This window comes from Macrobrachium nipponense, chromosome 10 (assembly GCF_015104395.2).
Source record: "Macrobrachium nipponense isolate FS-2020 chromosome 10, ASM1510439v2, whole genome shotgun sequence".
In the NCBI taxonomy this organism is placed as follows: Eukaryota; Metazoa; Arthropoda; class Malacostraca; order Decapoda; family Palaemonidae; genus Macrobrachium; species Macrobrachium nipponense.
Window position 1 is genome coordinate 29,141,891 of NC_087204.1, and position 14,420 is coordinate 29,156,310.

Below are 14,420 nucleotides of genomic sequence, written 5' to 3' on the forward strand. Positions count from 1 at the left end.
GATCTCAACTATCAATGGGAACATCTTCGGATGAAGGCTGAGGTGATCGTTACTCTGGATTGATTCGCGGGGTAAGTATATAACACTTACAACAGCACAGTTTGTGAACTTCAACGCATTTGAAAAGGTCACCGTCCTTGATTCTGAACACGAAAAATTCTAAAGACATACTTAGATCTAGGTCCTCAATTCGAAACAGGGCAAAAAAAAAAAAAAAAAAAAAAAAAAAAAAAAAAAAAAAAAAAAAAAAAAAAAAAAAAAAAAGTCACTGTCCTTCATTTTAAACTTGAATATGATCAAAGTCTTCGATTCTAAAGAAAGCAATCACCGACCTTGATTCTAAACACACGAAAGGTCATCGTCCTTGATTATAAAAACAGAAGGATAACATGGACCCGATTCTAAACGAAAAATGGTCAAGCTCCAGTCCTTGGTTTTCAACACACAACCGGCCCTACTTTTTACACTTGTTCTATCAACTTTAACCAACCAAAGAAACTAAGGTGAAAATACCTACGTCACGCCTATCATTATCATTAAGCTATATAGCTACTGTACACGGACTGAAATAAAGGATGATAATACTACTATTCTTCTTTTTATCGTTGTAGATGGACACAAGCAAAGGAATTTGTCTTTAAAAAAAATGTGCATAAGAGAGGCAAAGCCTCTAAAAAAAAAAGAAATCAGTTTCAAGCGAAAGTGTTTCGGAGAGATAGATGGTACGAAATCGTAAAGCAGTCGTGTTTGGTCTTATCGAAATTGCCATCTCAACTTTCTGCAGATTAGAAAAACGGGATCGCATAAGCCACAGCTGAGACTCTTGTTTTGGATGCTTTCCTTGCATGCGACAAATAAAGAAAATAAGACGATTATCACTGACATTCGCATTGGCATAAAACTCTCTCTTCCTCGAACCCATAAAGAAAAACTGAAAATAAGGCAGATTTTCTCATAGTTTCTTCCCATGAAATATAAAAAAAAGGGCGAGAATTAACAGAAATTCAGAATTGCACGAAATTTTCTCTTTCTAAGACCGACACAAGAAAAAGGACAATTTATAATCAAATTTGAGAAACGCGTCTCGCACGAAATATCCCTTTCCTAAGAGCGATAAACAACAACAAAAGTGACCTCACACAAATAGGAATTTCCACTGACGCTACTTCCTTCGCACACTGACTACTCCGACCCCGACCGAAATGCGACGCAAATCGGCGGAAACAGAGCAAGGTTAAATAACAAAATCCGTGAAAAAAAAGCCGCGTTCTGTTCTAAACAACGTAAGCGCTGAGCTGTGTACCGTTCTATTACGATGTGTACAATGTTCCATATACGTATATGCATCATAATGCGTTCTAACGACTTCGACATAACAATGGAATGAATAAAAAGAAAAATGAATAAATTTGGACAGACGCGGATGCAGGATTTGGCAGAAAAAAGAAAAAAGTAATAAATTTACACACACGCGGATGCAGGATTTGGCAGAAAAAAGAAAAAAGTAATAAATTTACACACACGCGGATGCAGGATTTGGCAGAAAGAAAGATTAAGTTGGAATAATGAAGTCCTCTTAAATAAAAACCAAACAAAATCATTCACGCAGATATAAATAAATAAAATAAAATAAATAATAAATAAATAAATAATCAGGCTTTGCTATCTAAGAAATACTAAGCAGACGTCGCAAACTTATAATTCACACACACAAACACTACAGACTTCTCTGCCTTCTTATACATTTCCCGATCACCTAACCTGTCTTTTTAGAGAGAGAGAGAGAGAGAGAGAGAGAGAGAGAGAGAGAGAGAGAGAGAGAGAGAGAGAGAGTGAGAGAGAGAGACTTCCTCATTTTCAGAGCATCACCTTGATTTCAAGACAGGTCCCCACCCTACCACACAAACAACCCTTCCCCCCTTTTACAAAAGCCTCCAATCAACACCCTTGTCACATTCCATAAATAAATGCCCAAAGGAGAGGCCCTCTTTAAACTAACAATAAAGGCGAACAAAGGCTACAAATGCCTTTGTAGCCTGGCTGGAAGGGGCGGCTGTCTCTGAGGATAACTACGATGCTTCTCTGCTACGATTTGCTTATCACTTCGTAATCCAGTATTCGGCCAGGGGAGGTCAAGGGGAGTCAACAGGTTAGGTCAAGATAGGTCAAGGGAGCTCAAAAAGGTAGGTCAAGATAGGTCAGGAAGGTCACAGATAGGTCAAGAGTCTCACAAGGTAGGTCAGAGGAGGTCAAAGGAGTTCAAAAAGGTAGGTCAAGATAGGTCAAGGGAGCTCAAAAAGTTAGGTCAAGATAGGTCAAGGGAGCTCAACAAGGTAGGTCAAGATAGGTCAAAGGAGCTCAACAAGGTAGGTCAAGATGGGTCAAAGGAGTTCAAAAAGGTAGGTCAAGATAGGTCAAGGGAGTTGAACAAGGTAGGTCAAGATAGGTCAAAGGAGCTCAACAAGGTAGGTCAAGATAGGTCAAAGGAGCTCAACAAGGTAGGTCAAGATAGGTCAAGGGAGTTCAACAAGGTAGGTCAAGATAGGTCAAAGGAGCTCAACAAGGTAGGTCAAGATAGGTCAAAGGAGCTCAACAAGGTAGGTCAAGATAGGTCAAGGGAGTTCAACAAGGTAGGTCAAGATAGGTCAAAGGAGCTCAACAAGGTAGGTCAAGATAGGTCAAAGGAGCTCAACAAGGTAGGTCAAGATAGGTCAAAGGAGTTCAACAAGATAGGTCAAGGGAGTTCAACAAGGTAGGTCAACATAGGTCAAAGGAGCTCAACAAGGTAGGTCAAGACAGGTCAAGGAATCGTTGGTAAAATTCAGTGAGCGAACCCGGGACTGAACCCCAAGGGAAGGACGCAGCGATTGGGCCATTTCAAGTCAAATCCACATAGTGCCTCTGTTGGCCAAAGTAGTGATTTACAATATTTACCTGACGATCAGTCGACTGTTAATGGGTCGCAGCATAGAGAATGACACGCAAAGGGCCTACAACCATAACCATGCAGAAATAATGGGATGGCTCGTCGAGGTAATTTTCAATCTAACGGAACAAAATCCTTCACCAGGTCTCAGATCATATACGAATATAGTGGCCTCGACGAGGTAATACTCACCCCAAAGGCACAAAAACACTCATTAATCATTCTCATATATTTTTGCTCAGAGAGAGAGAGAGAGAGAGAGAGAGAGAGAGAGAGAGAGAGAGAGGGCGGTTTTAAATGAAACGCTTAAGTCAGATCTGACTGTATAGCAAAGTTTTCTGAGATATTAACAAACGAAAATGAACTTGGAAAGACTGACATATCAGTATTAAAACTATCAACATATAACAATATTAAATCAAAATCATTCTGTTTATCTAAAATATTTTAATCGACAACAATAGTAACCCCAAGTCCGTCACACCAGAGAATTGGCAAAAGAAAAAAAAGACAGCATCGTTAATTGCAAACCAAGTTGAACCTATTCTAAACAAACCTATTAATAGAAATAAAAATAATAAACATAATATTTCCAATTGAGTGGAAGTAATTGCATATTTCAAAATCGGAAGCATCCACATGTAGTACACCAAAAACTGACGTGAACAAATATTAAACACAATAAACAAATTTATAAAGAAAAAAAAACTTAGATTTTGTAAACGTTAATACCAAGACCCAACCCCCTTTAAAAAAAGAAAAAAAATCACCGATAAAACAACTATTTATAACAACATAATTCTAAAATACTCATTATATATTGGTTGTAATGCCAAGACCAAACAATCCCCCCCCCTTAAAAAAACATAAAACAGCTACTTATAACAACACGGTTCTAAAATACTCCTATTTGTTAACGTTAATCCAAGACCAAGAAAAAACACTAGATATCTATACCACTAGAAGTTCATAAATAAAAGAACAAGATTAAAAAACAGCAAAAACAACAGGACCTCTCTCGTGTCTAGCAAGAGGCGGAAGGCCCCTTCCGCTTCTTGTTGTCTTCGATGGGGCGGCATACTGGTTCCACCCCCCCCCCCCCCCCCCCGCCCCCACCCCCCCTCCCACGAAAAATACGGGGAAGATAATAAGGGACGGAACAGATCGACACGATATGGCTTGCTTACATAGGAAAACTTCAGAGAGAGAGAGAGAGAGAGAGAGAGAGAGAGAGAGAGAGAGAGAGAGATGTTCAGATATATATTTTGAGCAAAAAGAACCACCCTTCATACAAATTAAGTTTTTTTTTTTCACACGAAACACACACACACACACACACACACACACACACACACACAGAGAGAGAGAGATGAGAGAGAGAGAGAGAGAGAGAGAGAGGTTCCAGATATATATTTTGAACAAAAAGACACCTTCATATAATAAAGTTTTTCACACAGAAACACACACACACACACACACACACACACACACACACAGAGAGAGAGAGAATTTCCCTCGCCCTTCTTACCTGTCTGACTGAGACTCTGCAAACACAGGAGTCGAGTTCACCTGTGGAGGCATTGGCTGTCATCTTGCAGGTAAACGAGAATCTAGCGTCCCACCTGACTGTGTGTTCTGCCACCATCAGTCTGCAAGGAAACGTAAAAATAAGTTTGGAAAATAAAGTCAAACTGACAATACATTCTGAAATGAAATAAATGTCCACAATATATATCGTTTCAGGATAAAGTTGAATTATAATAGTGAGACATATGATAATGATGAATTATAATTATGAGACATATGATAAATCAGTTTGAAACAAAAATAACAACACTTACTATGCATTCTGAAATTAATTGAAAGTCCATAATGTACCGTTTCAGGATAAAACAAACTTCAATTACAATCCTGAGACATGATAAAAGCAAATTATAAAAACAGTTGAAATATAAATCCTAACGGACAATAATACATTTGGTAAACAAATCATTCTACTTTTAGAATGCTTTGGGAGGTAAAATCTGCCATTTCCCTAAATCTCCTATTGACAACAACTGACGCAAAATAAACATATTTTCCACCATCGGCTTAAATCTGTCCTGAAATTTCCCCGCCAATAATGGCGAAGCACACGCGGTGACCTTTACACGACCTTTGTTAAAGTAAACAATAAAACAAAAGAGCGGGGAAATATTTCAACAAAACAAAAGAAGGGCCAATGCAGCACCCCTTGTACATCAACCAAAACGACCTTTCAGGAGAAAGAATCGCGTACCCGACAGGAAAAAGGACGGACCGTTAAAACACCGCCTCCCGGACGCATTGTAGGATAATCACGGACTGACTTCGTTTATTCTATAATTAGTCAATGAGACTACGTCGATTCGGTGCGCGTCGCGCTATGTACAACAATACGCACGGGGAAGTTAGGAGGATTGGCTATGGCAGAGACGACTCTCTCTCTCTCTCTCTCTCTCTCTCTCTCTCTCTCATCGTCTCGGCCTGCGTTTTGTTTATTTCTGAAGGTGCTGTACTGCCTTGCTCAAGGGTGCAGCTTTTTCTGGGGGGCTACCGAAGGAGTGCAAAAAATGTTTTCCTTCCAAGACTACTACTACTACTACTACTACTACTACTACTATACTACTACTACTACTACTACTACTATCATTAATGAATGAGGCAACAATTACTGCAACTGTTTTTGAGGCTAAATCATTAGGATATATTCATTACTTCTGCTTATGTATGATGAGGTTCTTCGAATGCTAAGTGTTGAGGCAAAATTCTTGTAGGATATGCTTATTATTATTACCCATTTCTGCAAGGTCTATAGACCTTGTATTTCTGAACCAGCCAACGCGCAAGCTTTGAAAATGATCCGTCATTAAACCCGGAAAGTACTTAACTCGCGAGAAGTAATGAACCCCAATATTCCCTCGAAACAATCCCTCTGGAGCAGGGGTTAAAATTCTTACTCGCACGCTACAAGAATCTGTTCTTTCCTGCGCAGCCCTTTTTTCGATGTAATCAAAGAAATCCTAGTTGGTGGTAATTACGCGGATAAACAATTACATCATAAACGTGTTATACATAATGATTTCTGCTACGTTTACGAGCTATTTTTGCATACGAGATTTTTTTCTATTCTTACCTTTTTTGTTTTTATATTGCATCTTGATACAACTTTTACGTCCACACTTTTCTCTTTTACATTATCAGCAAATACGCAACACTTATGTTTTACTGTTAACTTTTCCAGCAGATGTCAAAGAACAGGTATCCAAAGTCCCTCGCTAGATCATGCACCCCCCCTCCCCCCGCCCCCATTCCAAATAATGGGAGGGAGGGAAGAGGAAGCAGGAATGGTGGGGGCTTTATCAACGAAGGATGCGGCAATCTTCCCCTTGAGGGAACGAAGATTACACGAATCAAGAAAAACATAAACAGGAAGCTTTATCCAAAAACGCAAAATTCGATAAGAAAACGCAGCTTCTTTTAAGCCAAAATGTTGGCGTAGAGTGAACTGACTTTATGCCAGCACGGGCGCTTGTTCCTCGAGCTGACCGTAAATTCCTAAAATGGTTGTCTTTCTAACTGAAAGCCCACCCTAAAATGATGAAAGTTTAATTTTTAAAAAATTTGGAAGTTACTTTCATGGTTGAAATACCTCTCTCTCTCTCTCTCTCTCTCTCTCTCTCTCTCTCTCTCTATCTCTCTCATATATATATATATATATATATATATATATATATATATATATATATATATATATATATATATATATATATATAAAGAATAGCGATTTTTCGAGAGTAGATCTGTAGCCTCTTTCCTCTATATTTATTCCAAAATTATCATGACGTCGTTATTATGTAACAGAATCGATTTTCTATTACTGCTGTGAAAACGTGACAATAATTATCATATTCTTTAAAGCTACTTAGAACAGAACATGAAGTTCCCGCCTGCCCGACGACAACGAACCTCACGGGTTCGCCTGGTGGGCGGGTCATGCAACTCTTACTGAACATTTTCGATGCTACCTAAAGTGTACTTATATGGCAACCTGTTACAATATAATTCCCTTTACCTTTGTAAAGGGGTTAGAAAGGTAAAAAATATACTTCGATTCAATTATGAAGAATTGGAGCAGGAATTCGAAATGCAGCCGACAGCCCCAACCAAAACAAAAAAACAATGATAGGCGTGATGTGGTTGTTTGTTGATTACGTTGACATGATGCTAAGCACAGGCTCTTGCTCTTATGACCTGTATTTAGGATGTCTACGAGTAGAAGATCCATGAACATACATTAAACAAAAGCATTCAAACCTGTCTGTCACGTGGTGGCAGGAGATGGCACTTGAGGCGGAGGAGGAGGAGGAGAGGAGGAGGGAGAGTTATGTAGAGGGAGGCTTAGGGAAGGTAAAGTGGAGGCGATTGGATGGTATGTGCCCTCCATGATAGAATCGTCCGGTTCCCACCGATACACGTGGAGGCAGGGGCACTGACACACACACACACACACACACACACACACACATACCTATGGCTGACCAGCAAGGGCTACTGGGCCAGAGATACCCAAGCCACCCTATCCTGCCCCATAAGATTCCATTGTTCCCTCGGTATACAACCACCTTCCCTTCCAAAATGCGCATAGCAACCAATCACGGGTTACTGTTTAGGTAATCTGGGGAGCCATGATTAGGAAAAGGAATTGCTGGTAGGTGCGCTCTGATATTCTTACCCCTACTTCCGTGTTCCCCGAATTTTAAAGTATTAATTTTTGCCCAAAAAGGAATTGTGTTTTTTTTAATACTTGAGTTAAATAAGGCATCTCGTTGCTATGTCCTTTGACACGACAACAAGAAATTAACAAAGAAAATAACCGATGAGACATAAGTCAAAAGTAAGCTGTTCAATCCCTATTCTCTGATTGTGGGCCTGGGCTACAAATGGGCATAATGTTGCTCGTCCCACTGGCTTTTGTACTTGAAAAGCAAAGAGTGTAACCTTCAGAATGGTTACCTGGGTTCCAAACAGCCCGTAAACTACGCATGAAAACTACTTAATTGCAAAAAAAAAAAAAAAAACACACACACACACACACACACACACACACACACACACACAACCAACAACAACAACAACAACAACAACAACAACACACACACCACGAGATATGAAAACTTTGTAACGGAGCTTTCGTCCAAAAATGCCAGTTCTTCGGGAAAAGCGGAGGAGAACCTAATGAATTAATGCAAGACTGCCGAGGTCACAACGAAAACCTATACTAACAAGATATTTTCAAGAGTCACACACTTTTCCATTGCTCTTCCAGTTATCCATTCCAAGCTCACGTCACTCAAAAGGAGACGACGTTCGTATTAATTGAAATAACCTCGAGACTGTCTGAAAAATTCGCACAAGATTTAAATTTTTAAAAAAAATCAATAGACAATTAACATAGAAGTTACATTTGGAAATAGAGGCACAGATGAAGAAGCGACAATTAAAACCTTCCTGGAACACAGAGAACTGGAGAGAAAGTGGAAGAAGTGAGGGCATCAGTGAAATGAACCAAATACCACTAGTATTCTAGAGATTAGATTAGGGAACAGAATTTATAATAATATAATAATTATATATATATATATATATATAGATATATATATATACATATATATATATAAACTATATATATATATATATAATATATAGAGAGGAGAGAGAGAGGAGAGAGAGAGAGAGAGAGAGAGAGAGAGAGAAATGTATAAATTTACAGAGAAATAAAAAAAAAAAAAATTCGAGATCAAATTCAGATAAAATGTCTGCGACTTTGTTTACCAAAATCTATCTCAATGTTCCTCACCCCAAAAGAAACGCACACATGAGAGAGAGAGAGAGAGAGGAGAGAGAGAGAGAGAGAGAGAGAGAGAGAGAGAGAGAGAGAGAGAGAGAGGAGAGAGAGAGGCAGTACATCCACTTTAATGTCTGGATAGCTGCCAGTCTGCTCCCTGGAGACAGAAGCCCTATAACAACACACAAGCAAAAATATCTGAAAAAAATTTACAGCGCATGAAAATGTTATTTTATGCGTACGTTAACTACTAATGACAACACTATTACGAATTCAGTTCAAACCAATTATGTGCAGTACGTAATTGGTTCGCAAAAACCTCGTTTATCAATCATATGCATAACGCAGACGGAGTAAACGAACAATAAATTACTATAAACATAAGCAAAGTTCAGGCACAGAATACACACACGCAAAAAATTACTACTGACAGTCATGAACAGAGCTCGAGAACAAAGCATATGAAAGCTCACAAAGAAAAGAGGAATAATTAGCATAAGAAAGCTCACAAAGAAAATAGGAATAATTAAAGTTCATGTACAAAGCATATATGAATCGCAAGAACAGAAAATATTCTCAACAAATAATAAAACCCCATGAACTGGTTACTGTCCATAAATTTAACTCATGAGCAAAATATTCTCAGTAAAACGAACCATAAACCAAATATTAAATTATAAATTAGCAAAATATCTCAAACAAATACAACTCTTCTATGTCTGCTGTCAAGGAAAAATTTCTACTTTTCCTTTTGTTCGAATATTACGAATTTCTCTAAAGTCACAAAGTTACATCAGTTAATACGGCGTTATCCCTTTTACATGACGTTTGCTCAGTATGGATTGCTGGGAGACAAATGAAAAATGGTCATTTTTATAAGTAATCCCACAACATATCGGGAAGAGAGAGAGAGAGAGAGAGAGAGAGAGAGAGAGAGAGAGAGAGAGAGAGAGAGAGAGAGAGAGAATTTCTAGGAGTAATTATAGTTCTCGTCTTGCAGTGGTTATTAATCTATACTGGATCATAACAAACTTCAATACACCTACATAGATGAACTCATCATATTAACACAATAATGATAAAAATCAACATATAAGGAGATATATAGCAATTAGCTAAGAGAATCCTACAAACCGAGAGAAATGCTCTTGTGAACATAACACGAAAGAAAAAAAGGAAGACATACATTCAGTGTCTCTAAGGACAACAACGCATAACATCTGTTTTGGCAACGTGATCACCATCCATCAGCTGTTGTGGATGCTTGACAGCTGTCAGTGCAGACGCTGTAACGCTATACAGGGATAAACACAATAGTAAATGATACAGTGAATAAGTAAAAATGAGAACCATGTAATTTTATGTGAAGTTGATAAACGGATTTATTGAAAAATATTTCCATGACCTCGACAAATGAATAAACAAAAACTGTGTGTGACCAGAACCTCCCAGTTTACATTTAAATACTAATTATCTGCCAGTGGCCTCAATGCAAAAGCTTACACATAAATGACGTAAATCTCTTCCTGTGGCCTCAATAAACATGTACAAACAAACAAACAAACTTCCTGTGACCTTGGCAAAGACAACTGACGACCCGAGTTCGTCCCGACAGCTCCCCCCCCCACCCCCACCCCCCCAAAGTAGAAAAAAGCAATCGATTATCCACTTTAAAAATCTTTCAATCATACTCACTCGTGCACGACTGCTGGACAACATGGGATTAGCGTAGGTTTATTTATCTGCAAAAACCTTTTTTATGACATCAAATCGTACTATGCTTTAAAATACGATTAACTCATGGTCTTTTCATTATTTTATTTTGTGGTTATAAGTGGGACGAATCGAGCTTTTAACTATGAGAGCTGTATCCAATCTTCTTATGTTATACAAACTCATTTTCATGCATTAATGAAACTTGGTATATATCAATTATCATTAGGAACTGCACTCAAAACCTTAAGATTCATAAATATGAGACCTCGCGTCTTATCAGTGTTTTAGATTTAGAGAAAGCCACCATTATACCGTGGAAACTTTTTTTTTTTTCTTCTTCTCTTTTGGTAAGAACTCTACTTTTACTCTTGCACGTCTAAACCAATATATTTTTTTCAAACAAGGTTCAGATCGACAACAGGAGAGCCTTCTCTTGGCCGTTTTCAGAGGTTCCTCATCAAAGAACGTCTGGTGCAATGTTTCTTTCTTTCTTCCTGTTCAGATAATTAATGTTTTGGTGCAGTCAAGGTAAATGCAGAGAGAGAGAGAGAGAGAGAGGAGGGGAGAGAAGGGAGGGGCTGAGAGAGAGAGAGAGAGAGAGAGAGACTGGGGGTGGTAGATATGAGAGGTGACAAGCAATATACACCAAACAGAATTTAAAACTGTCGAGGTAATGCGAGACTTAAATTATACTCCAGTGGGTAAGAGACGACTTAAATAAAAGAAAAAAGAGAAAGAAAGAAAGAAAAGGCAGCATATACGTATCCCACAGGCAAAAGCAAGCAAAATTCGCGCGTCACAGAATACCCAAACCATACATCACTGGCGTAACAGACATCTTAAATTTCCTATTGATCTCCCATCTCTTGCACCGAGTGTTGGCTGGAATGGAATGGAATGGAAGAGGAGGAAGGGAGAGGGGGAGAGAGTAGAGAGAGAAAGAGAGAGGGGGGGAGATGAGGGAGAGAGGAGAGAGAGAGAGAGAGAGAGAGAGTCCCCAAGAAGCAGACGATCTCAATCATGTAAGGGAATGCTCGGCAATAATGATAGGCAACAACAGCCGAACACGAAGCTGACATCAATATCCTCGTCTCAGGGGTGGAGTGATACTTTGCATCCGGGCCAGTTAAAGATGAGGAACAACTCCACGCCAAGAAGCACCGGCCAGGGGCACTGTGCAGCCATCCAGCAACCCAGCAAGCAACGTTACCAGGCACTGCTGTTCTGCAGATTTGGGGCTTAGACTTAGGAATGTCTGATTCAAAACGATGAGGATTTACTAAAAATTTAATCAAGTTTTCTGTGAAAGTCATCAGTCTTATGTAGCGAATTACTTTATGAATGGAAGTTATCATAATCAACATTATTCAGATGATGAACCCTATTCATATGGAACACGCCCAACAAAGGGGCCATTGACTTGAAATTCAAGCTTCCAAAGAATATTATGGTGTTCATTCGAAAGAAGCAACAGAAGCTGATGGGAAATACAGAAAGATATGTTATTTAAAAAATACGTAAATAAAAAAATAAATAAAATGTAAGTACATTATTATAATAGAGAGAGTTGAAATAAATAAACATCTTGTAATGCCTAGCATACTGAAGTAATTACATTCTTGAGGTTTGGAATTAAGAATGTTTGATTAAATATCTAGTAATTAAAAAAAAAAACTCGTCTGCTAGTTGGCTGTGAAATCAATTTGTCTCTTCAATTAAATTTCGTGCACGGCCCATATGTCAGACTAAAGAAGTGCTTGCGCGCAAGGACGTTTGATTTAAAAGGATATTTAACTATATCTAGACGACGATAATCAACAGGTACTGAACAACACATTTAGAATTGCCGTCGTCTTGCTCGGGGTCAGGCACGGCCATCATTAGCCCTTATACAATTATGCTTAATGAGGTTATTTTCGTCAGACCTATGGGACGCTACTTACCGTCCCCACGGTCGGACTTGGCTGTCTCGACATATTTTTTAATGACTTTATTTTTTACCATATGGGTGAAATAGACGCGTAACACGTAATAAAAGTGTGTGTTTGTGTCACAGAATCTTTCCATTAAAGACAGTTCGATAGCCAGGAGAACATAGAATTGGAAAGACACTGACAGTAACAGAAGACTTTTACGATTTACAATACAATTAAAAATACGAAAGCAGAGACTCCACGAACAGCAATATGCGCAACATACAACAGGTGATTTCTGGCCAGCCGCTTGTGGGAAGAGATGGGAGGAAGGTGGGAGGGAGGATGGGGGGGGGTGCATTTCGCAGGATAACAGCATTCATCCGCTCAATCACACATCTGAGCAACAAGGCCCAATGCGGCCACTTCCCCTTCCCCCCCCCCTCCTCCACCACCTTACCACAGCCACTACCCACCCCTTCCCCAACACAATACACACACCTCTTGGCTACAAAGGCTTTTAGTTTTATATTATATATAATATTATATATATATATATATATATATATATATAATATATATCTATATATATAATACCGAGATCACGTTGCCGACCTGATCACATATATATAGAAATATTATGTATGTAAGCTTTAACATTTCCGAAGACACCAATCTGTCCTGAAAACTTGTAAACCATACCTCCCTTCCGATATTCCGATACGATATTCCAACAAACCTGTAAGTTTTCATCTCTCTCTCTCTCACATACACACATACACATACACACAAACATACGACACAAACACGACGTCCTTATCGTATCAGTTCTGGCGGTATGCAGATACGAACGGAAATCCAACAAGGGTAAAACAAAGCCTTCAGCGAAACATCTAAGTGAGCTTAACGAAGTCTGGTTAGAGAGAGAGAGAGAGAGAGAGAGAGAGAGAGGAGAGAGAGAGAGAGAGAGAGAGAGAACTGTCTTTTATGTAAATGGATAAATGTCAGCTTTGAAATAATGTGAGTGATGTTTTTCTTTGGTTAAATCTTTTTTGTTTGATTAATATTCCACAATATTAACGTGTATTGTTCATCTAACCTTGTGCTTTATTGAATGCAAATGGCAAAGTCGTGACACAGGATTCTTCCATTACATCATCACAATTTACAAATTTAAACAACTATTTTAATGAGAGATGCCCCCCTCCCCAACCCACAAAAAAAAGTTATACTTTAGTTACTAAAAACCAGTCTAGTAAACGAAGACCTTTTCAAACCTATGATAAGAGAGACGCATAAAAAAAAACTAATTTCACGCACGGCTTAAAAAATGACAAGCCAAGGAAATTATGGGCACTCTTACCTTTGCCAAGCCACGAGGAGAACCTTACGAAGGTAGTTTCATTAATAAAAAAAAGAAAGAAAGAAAAAAAAAGGTCTTCAGTCCTTGTTACCCTATAACTCAAAATTTCCCCTCCGACGGCGAAAAAGTATTCCGGGCTCTTAATGATTCGGTTTCAGTAGAAACTACGAGAACATTGGAGCATATACTGCACCTTTATCAAGCTCCCCACCTCACCCCCCCCCCCCACATCGCCCCCTATTGATAACTTATCCAGAAATCTCTTGGATAGACAGACGGAGATTCAGATATCTAGTAGACAGACAGACACAGATATAGATATGCTAAGATTTCACGTGGACAGACAGATCCACATACAGGCTGGTTTACATATTTTGAGGATAAATAGCCACACATACAGACATGTTCGCACGTCTCCTGGATAGACAGACAAACAAACAAGATATATTCACTTATCTCGTGGATAAATAGACAAGCAAACAGACATACTCACATATCTCGAGGATAAATAGACACGCAAAGACATAATTCATAAATCTCGTGGTTAGACAGACACACACAGACATGTGAAGATATCTCGTGGACATACAGACAGACAGAGAGACACAGAGATATGTTCGCATATCTCGTGGACAG

The 14,420-nt window shown here is 38.8% G+C and overlaps 1 pseudogene; it reads right to left on the reverse strand.

The window, feature by feature from the left end:
• LOC135223940 (uncharacterized) overlaps window positions 1-14,420 on the reverse strand; it is a 219,286-nt pseudogene that overhangs the window by 18,202 nt on the left and 186,664 nt on the right.